Source organism: Herpailurus yagouaroundi, unplaced genomic scaffold (assembly GCF_014898765.1).
Source record: "Herpailurus yagouaroundi ecotype Mexico unplaced genomic scaffold, PumYag 182, whole genome shotgun sequence".
NCBI classification, from domain to species: Eukaryota; Metazoa; Chordata; class Mammalia; order Carnivora; family Felidae; genus Herpailurus; species Herpailurus yagouaroundi.
The window spans coordinates 6,139,495-6,146,739 of record NW_024412413.1 but is presented as its reverse complement, the minus strand read 5'-3'; the positions used below and the strand labels follow the sequence as shown (position 1 = coordinate 6,146,739).

Sequence of the window (7,245 nt, the reverse complement as noted above, 5' to 3'; positions counted from 1 at the left end):
GATTTTCTCTCTCTCTCTCTCTCTCTTTCACCGCCCCCCACTCTCGCTCTCAAAATAAATGAACATTTAAAAAGTGTTATGGCCAGAAACATAATACATCTTCATTGGAAAACTTGCAAATAATGTACAAGAGAAAGAAAAAAAAAACCAATATCTGCACCTATTAACCACTCTTGACCTTCTAGAATGTTCCTTACAGACCTTTCAAGGCAAATGAAAAATTTTTTTTTTCTAATGGTGAAAAAATTTATATTTAGATTTGGCCAGCTGGACTCAGTTTAGATGATGCCCATTTTGTTGGCACCATCCAAAGCATCATGGTCGGGAGCCAGTCGAACATATGCCGTCTTCTCTCTATCGGGCCTGATCCGGGTGTTGACCTTGGCCACGTCAATGTCATAGAGCTTCTTCACAGCCTGTTTGACCTGGTGCTTTGTTGGCCTTGACATCTATGAGGAACACAAGTGTGTTGTTGTGTTCTATTTTCTTCATATCTGACTCCGCAGTCAGGGGGAGCTTGATGGTGGCATAGTGGTCAAGCTGGTTTCTCCTAGGGGGCCTCTTTCTAGGATATTTGGGCTGCCCTAGGAGACACAGTGTCTTGGGCCATAGGAAAGTAGGTGACGTGTGGATCTTCTTTTTTTTTATGGCTGTGGACGCCTTTCAGCGCCGCTTTCTTGGCCTTCAAAGCCTTTGCTCGGGCTTTGGTTTCGGGGGACGGGGGTGGGGCAGGGGCTTCCTTCGTCGCCTTTGGCGCCATCTTTGTGAAGGGGGAAAATATTTTCCGACTTAAGCCAACTCCCGTGATACATTTTACCCTAGAACATTTTTGGCTCACTCGGCACAGCCGAGGTGCGATGCCTGTCCACGTCAGGACGTGTGGACCCACAGCTGCACGGCACGGCATCTTTCATCCCCGGATGATGGGGACTCAGGTTGTCTCTCCCATTCGATTTCCTCTTGCTTCTCTCTCACTCCCGGGACAATATGCTCCATAAGAACAGAAAACGTATCTGTCTGTGTGCCGCCTCCCCCACACGGCGTGGGTGCGGGAGGGAGCGGACAAGTTTCCGAGAACGTGCTCGCACACACACCTGTGACAACTAGTTTAACTATGTTTGCAAGAAAATTCCTGAAATTCGGAGTGTTGGCCCCCAAAGAATACACATTCTTAAGTCTTGGGGTTTTCTTATAAATATATTTTTTTAAATGTTTATTTACTTTTGAGAGAGAGAAAGCGCACGAGCGGGGGAGGGGCAGAGAGGAAGGGGGACAGAGGATCCATCCGAAGCAGGCTCTGTGCGCACAGCAGGGAGTCCCATGTGGGGCTTGAACTCAGGAACTGCGAGATCATGAACTGAGCTGACGTCAGCCACTCAACTGACTGAGCCACCCAAGAGCCCCCACAGTCTTAAGTTTTTTTGTTCTACATTGCCAAATTACCTTCTGGAAAGATCTGTTTAATCATGCGTTCATTCTAATTTTTAGTGAACACCTACTCTGTGCCAGATACGGTCCCAGGCGCTGTGTTTATAGCGGTGAGCAGCCCGCGTCTTCATGGAGCCCGCGTGTACCCCCCACGAATCTGGAAGGCCCAAGGCCACTTTCCCACCGCTCACCCTCACTCAATTACCTCGTGCTTTTGAAACATTCCCCATTGGGTGAGAAGAGATATCTCACCACTTTTTTAAAATGTGTATTTATTTTTGAAAGGGAGAGACGGAGAGAGAACGAATGGGGGAGGGGCGGGGGGGGGGGGACAGAGAATCCGAAGAGGATCCGTGCTGACGGCAGAGAGCCCGATGTGGGCTTGAAGTCACAAACCGTGAGATCACGACCTGAGCCGAAGTCAGACACGTGACCGACTGAGCCACCCAGGAGCCCCTCAACAATTTTTTCAAAATGTATTTATTTCGAGAGGTGGGGGGAGGGGCAGAGAGACAGGGAGAGAGAATCCCAAGCAGGCTCTGCGATGTCACCACAGAGCCTGACACGGGGCTCAAGCCCACCGACCGTGAGGTCACGACCTGAGCGGAAACCAAGAGTCGGACGCTCAACTGACTGAGCCACCCAGGCACCCCGAATGCCGACTCCAAGTTAAGCCTTGTCCTAGGCTCTGAGGATATGGCGGTGAAGACAGGAAAAAGGATAGACAGAGATCCCTGTCCCTGTGGCGCTTTTATGCCAGTTGGGGAAGACATACCATAAACAAAATTGAGAACTATAGTGCCCGTAAGAGGTCATAAATGCAAGACAGTCGTAAAGAACTCTAGGAAGCCAAGGATTGCAGGGTTAGGTGGGAGTGTCAGGGATGCCTTGCTGACAAAGGTGACGTTTGAGCCAAGATTTAAGGAGATCCGAGGACCAAGCTGCAGATTTCTAATGGAAGAGCAATCCAGGCAGAGGAGTACGTGTAAAGGGCCCGAGGCAGCCGAGAACCTGTGTTTGAGGAATCGCAAGGAGGCCAGGGTGGCTGGAATGAAATGCGCAATGAGAGGAGTAGTCGAAAATGAGGCCAAGGGGTGCCTGGGTGGCTCAGTCGGTTAAGATTCTGACTTCGGCTCAGGTCATGATCTTGTGATTTGTGAGTTAAAGCCCTGCGTCGGACTCTGTGCTGACATCTCAGAGCCTGGAGCCTGCTTCGGATTCTGCATCTCCCTCTCTGCCCCTCCCCTACTCATGTTCTGTCTCTCTTCCTCTCTCTCTCAAAAATAAATAAACATGAGAAATTATTCCCTGGAAATCAGTCCCTGGCTGGCTCAGTGAGTAGAGCAGGTGACTCGTGATCTTGGGATTGTGAGTTCAAGGCCCACGTTGGGGGTAGAGTTTACAGGAGGAAAAGAAGGGAAGAAGGGAGGAGGGGAGGAGGGAGTTGAACCTGGCCCACATTCAAGGAGGTGGCAGGACACCATCGAGGACAACTCTGAGGTCTTGGGTCTGAGCACCTGGAAGGACGGGGCTGCCGTCAGCTGGGACGGGATGTCAGCTGAGACTGGCGGATGCCGGTGTGGGAGCAGGTGAGTTAGCGGGGCTGTGAGAAGGCCAGCGCCAGACCCTTGGGAGGGATCTGAGGGGGTAACTAAGCTCTCCGGGTTTCCAAGGCATTACTCAAGCAGCGAAGAACCAGCCTTGACTTTCAAAAATACTCTTACTACCGCTGACTCTTGTCCCCTAAGGCCTCTCTAGGGTCTGGAGAAGTATCTGGCTCCAGGCTCTGGGCACCCAGGGACCCTTCCCCACCTCCACCTTCCCTCAATCTCCAGCGGCTCCCCAGCTGAAGACAGATGCTTGGTTCTGGCCACTGACCTTGATCTCGGTCATTCCTGAAGCTTCCTCGAATTCCCAGAGAAGCCAAGTGCTATCGGCTGTATACAGCCCAGACTCCAGATTCATGTGCCCCGGGGCCCCCACGGATGCAAGGTCACACAGCCCTACGGTGACCTGTAGAGACTGCCTGGTCCTGCTCCCCAGAAATTCCAGGCAGGGCTAGCCTGTGGGGATGTGTCTCTTAACCCAGTGACCCGGGGAAACTCCCCCCCGCACCACGGTGTCACTGGACTCCAAGGGGGACCAACCCCCAGAGGTATCTGGAGAATGTCCCCATCTTCCCCCCCTACAGCTCCATAGACAACATGTGAATATGCACACACATACCCCACTCCCCAGGTTGTAAAGCGGCAGTTCCTCCCCCACCCTCACTTAAAGAAGAGGGAGGAAGCTGCGAGCTGCCATAGAAACTATTGTAAAATGTGGTTCTTGGGGGAGAAATGATGTAAGGACACAGGGAGGAAACTGACTCAAAACAGACAAGCCCGGAGGTGCTCATCCTCAATGCATTTGCTGGCTCAGCAAGTACTGACTGAGCCCCCACCCTCCAGCCCTGCCCAGAACAAACCAAGCCTGGCTCAGTCTCAGTGGGGAGCGGGGGAGTCTAATAGACACACACATTGGTAAATAAATACGGGCGACAGCAGAAGGTGTCGTGGAAGGACAGAGCAAAACAGGTAACAAGGGGCGCAGTAGCCCCACCAGCTGCTGAGTGACCTGGGACAGTCATGGCATGACGGTCTCTTCAGGCACCCGCTGCCGTCCTCACAACTGGGTGTCACTGTCCCCCACTCCCTGCAAAGTGAGAGAAACAGGCTTGGATGCAGTAGGTGAGTTCCTGCTCACATAGCTGGGAAGGGAGCCCCCTCCCCCTCATCCCAGTGCAACGGCACCTCCCTATCCTACAGCTCAGCTGGCCTCTCTGAGCCTCAGTCTCCTGGCCTGTAAAATGGGAATGTCATGAGGTTCCCAAGGGCTTCACAAGAGGTCCATCCATAGGGGGCCGCACTAACTGTGGACTGCAGTATAGTCTGGGCCAGATGAGCAAAGCAAAGTAAAGGAGACCCTGCTGGCCAGCTGTGGGGGGGGGGGGGGTAACCTGGGTCTTTCTACTAGTTGGATGGAAGCTGGGATGCCCTCCCTCCCCCCAGTTCAGGAGCCCTGGCCACTCTCAGAGACCCCAGGCTCCATCTGCCATCCAATAACATCTCATGTGGCTGCCGGGTCCAGTTCCTAAAGATCTAGTCCTGCTCAGAGCCCTTCCATCGGCACCCCCAGTACCCACAGGACCATAGGACCAGACTCATCTTTCCCTTTTGGTTGAAATCCAGCCCTTTCTGGCTCTCAAATCTAGCCCTTCAAAGACCTCTTCCTCCAGGAAGACTTTCCTGATATGCTTGAGTCTTCTCTAAGGAGCCTGACTCAGTTTTCCGTCTCCCGAGGCCCGGAGCTTTCTGCCTGAGATCCATTATATTCTTCTGTCCTGCTTTTATCTCACTTGGAGCTATAGATTTGCCCATTGTCTTTGGCTCAGCTCCAGTCTGAGACAAGACCAAACAGTTTTCTTTCTTTTCCTAAAAAAAAAAAAAAAAATTTTTTTTTTTTGATTCCCAATACTCATCTGTAGAGAAAAAAAAAATCTGGAAAATACAGAAAAGCACAAGGCAGAAAACCATACCAGTTAGCTGTATGCCCAGAGACGACCACTATTCCCGTTTTGCAGTCCTAGATTTCTTCCCAGACTTTTCTATAAGGATATTTTCAAGATGTGGGATTGTAGTGAACGCACTGGCTTGTAAAAGTGTGTTTTCTCGTTTAATAGAAGCTGTACTCCGAGATACAGTTTCTTTGGTGAACATGCCAAGTGGATTCCTTCAGCAATAGCCTCTGGGTTTCCTGACCTCCAGCTGTGTGCGGGGCACTGAAGTTTTCCTATGCTTCCATTTCCTCAGCAGCCCGAGGCCACACAAGTTACAGTCAGGATCCAACCTCAGTGCTGAGTGATCCCAGAGTCCCCATTCTCGACTTTCTCACTCACCAGGCTGCAGGCTCCCTCTCCGGAAAAGGCAAATACCCCAACTGAAATTTTGCTTCGTTTGAAGGGGTTCACAGACTTCCTGAAGCCTTGCTACAGACCCCCAAGTCAGATGGGACAGAGAGACCAAGGTTCAAGCCCCAGTCTTCCGATCTCTTGGCTAGGTGACCTTGGACTCTTTAGGACCCCTCTCTGAGACTCAGTTTCCTCGTCTGTGCAATGGGGAGACCTACCTTGCAGGAGCACATGAAGGTGACACGAAATCACCCAGGAACACGCCCAGCCCACAGAGCTCTCCACAGCCTCCTGGCAAGGAGCTCAGGCACAAGTCAGGAGAGAATAGCAAAGCCCTTTGATGAGTCCCTCCTGATACTACAAAGCCTCTCAGAGCGGGAGAATTTTCCAGATAAGGTGTCCCAAGGCGAGGCCAAAAGTCTGGGATGGCAAGTGGAAAGACAGGACCATTGAAAATCCCACCGATGCGCGGTTCCCCCACCTGGGCCCCGGTCACTGAGGCTTGCACTTGGCAGACACACTTGGCCAGCCCTCCTCGCCCCTGCCGCTCCCACCTCCCCTCCCTTCCCCTCTCTCACCTATAGGCAGGGGAATGTTCTCATCTAGGGAAGGCCCTGTCTTCATTTCTTTCCGGCTAGAAGACCTGGCCCTCCCCCTCTCCCCACTCACCGCCCGGCTTTACTGTGCCCCCTCCAGCATCCACGTGCTCCAAGCTGCCCCGCTCTCTGCTCCCTCTTCCCACCGCCCGTCTCCCCACCAGCCCCCCCCCGCCCTGGATGGATGTCCGGCTAGAATGTGTCATCTCTAGACCCCCATCAGCTACCACCCTGCCTGGCATATGGTGACAATCAATATTTCTTAAATGAATGATCCAGAAAAATGTCATATCAAGGACAATACTCAACCCTAAGTTGGTGTCAGAGGATCTACCGGCTAGTGGATCCCTAAACTGCTGAGAGAAGGGGTCGGCTGGGGCTGGAGGATCCCAAGGCCCCTGGAGGCAGCTCCTTGGGATGGAGACCCTCCCCCCTCCCTGGGAAGGAAGGGGCTGCCCCACCAGGTCGTGGTGTTCTCTTAGAGAGCAGGATTCATGGCATGACGGCCCTGGGACAGGCCAGCAAATCCCTACGGAGAAGGGGAAACTGAGGCCCAGGAGGTTTGAGCCCAGCTGTGGAGGGGTGGAAAGGGCACTGAAAGGACCTGGGCTTGTAACTGTCTCTGCACACAAAGGCTGGCTGCGTGATCTCCAGCAACTGACCTTTTTTTTTTTTTTTTTAAGGTTTATTTATTTATGTAAGTAAGCTCTACGCCCAACCCCGGGCTCGAACCCGGCACCCTGAGATCAAGAGTCGTACACTCCTCGACTGAGCCAGCGGGGCGCCGCTAGCCTCCTTTTTTAGATCCTCAGTTTCCTGATCTGTAAAATGGGGCCGCAAGTTGTCTCTTGCCTGCTCTGGGACCCGTTGTGGGTGCTCTGGTGTCTGTGACACCAGGATGCTCATTCCTGCTGCATCAGGCAGTCCTAAGAATGACAGAGGATGATAAAAAGTCGTTAGCCCTGGGACGTGGGGACAGAACAGATGTTTGTGGATGCCAGCATTCTCATTACTGTTATTATCCTTTGCCATCTAACCCAGGGCTTTTTCTTGGACTAAAAGGAAGCTAAGGCCTTCTGCAGGCCCAATTTTTTTTTTAAATTTTTTAATGTTTATTTACTTTTGAGAGAGAGAGAGAGAGAGAGAGAGAGAGAGATGGAGGAGGAACAAGCTGGGGAGGGGCAGAGAGACACAGAGACACAGAATCCAAAGCAGGCTCCAGGCTCTGAACTGTCAGCACAGAGCCCGATGCAGGGCTTGAACTCCTGAACC

At 52.3% G+C, this 7,245-nt stretch overlaps 1 pseudogene; it reads right to left on the bottom strand.

Annotated features, from left to right (window-relative positions):
• Window positions 1–234: 234 nt before the first annotated feature.
• Window positions 235–760, bottom strand: LOC121041026 (60S ribosomal protein L23a-like; annotated as a pseudogene).
• Window positions 761–7,245: the final 6,485 nt, after the last annotated feature.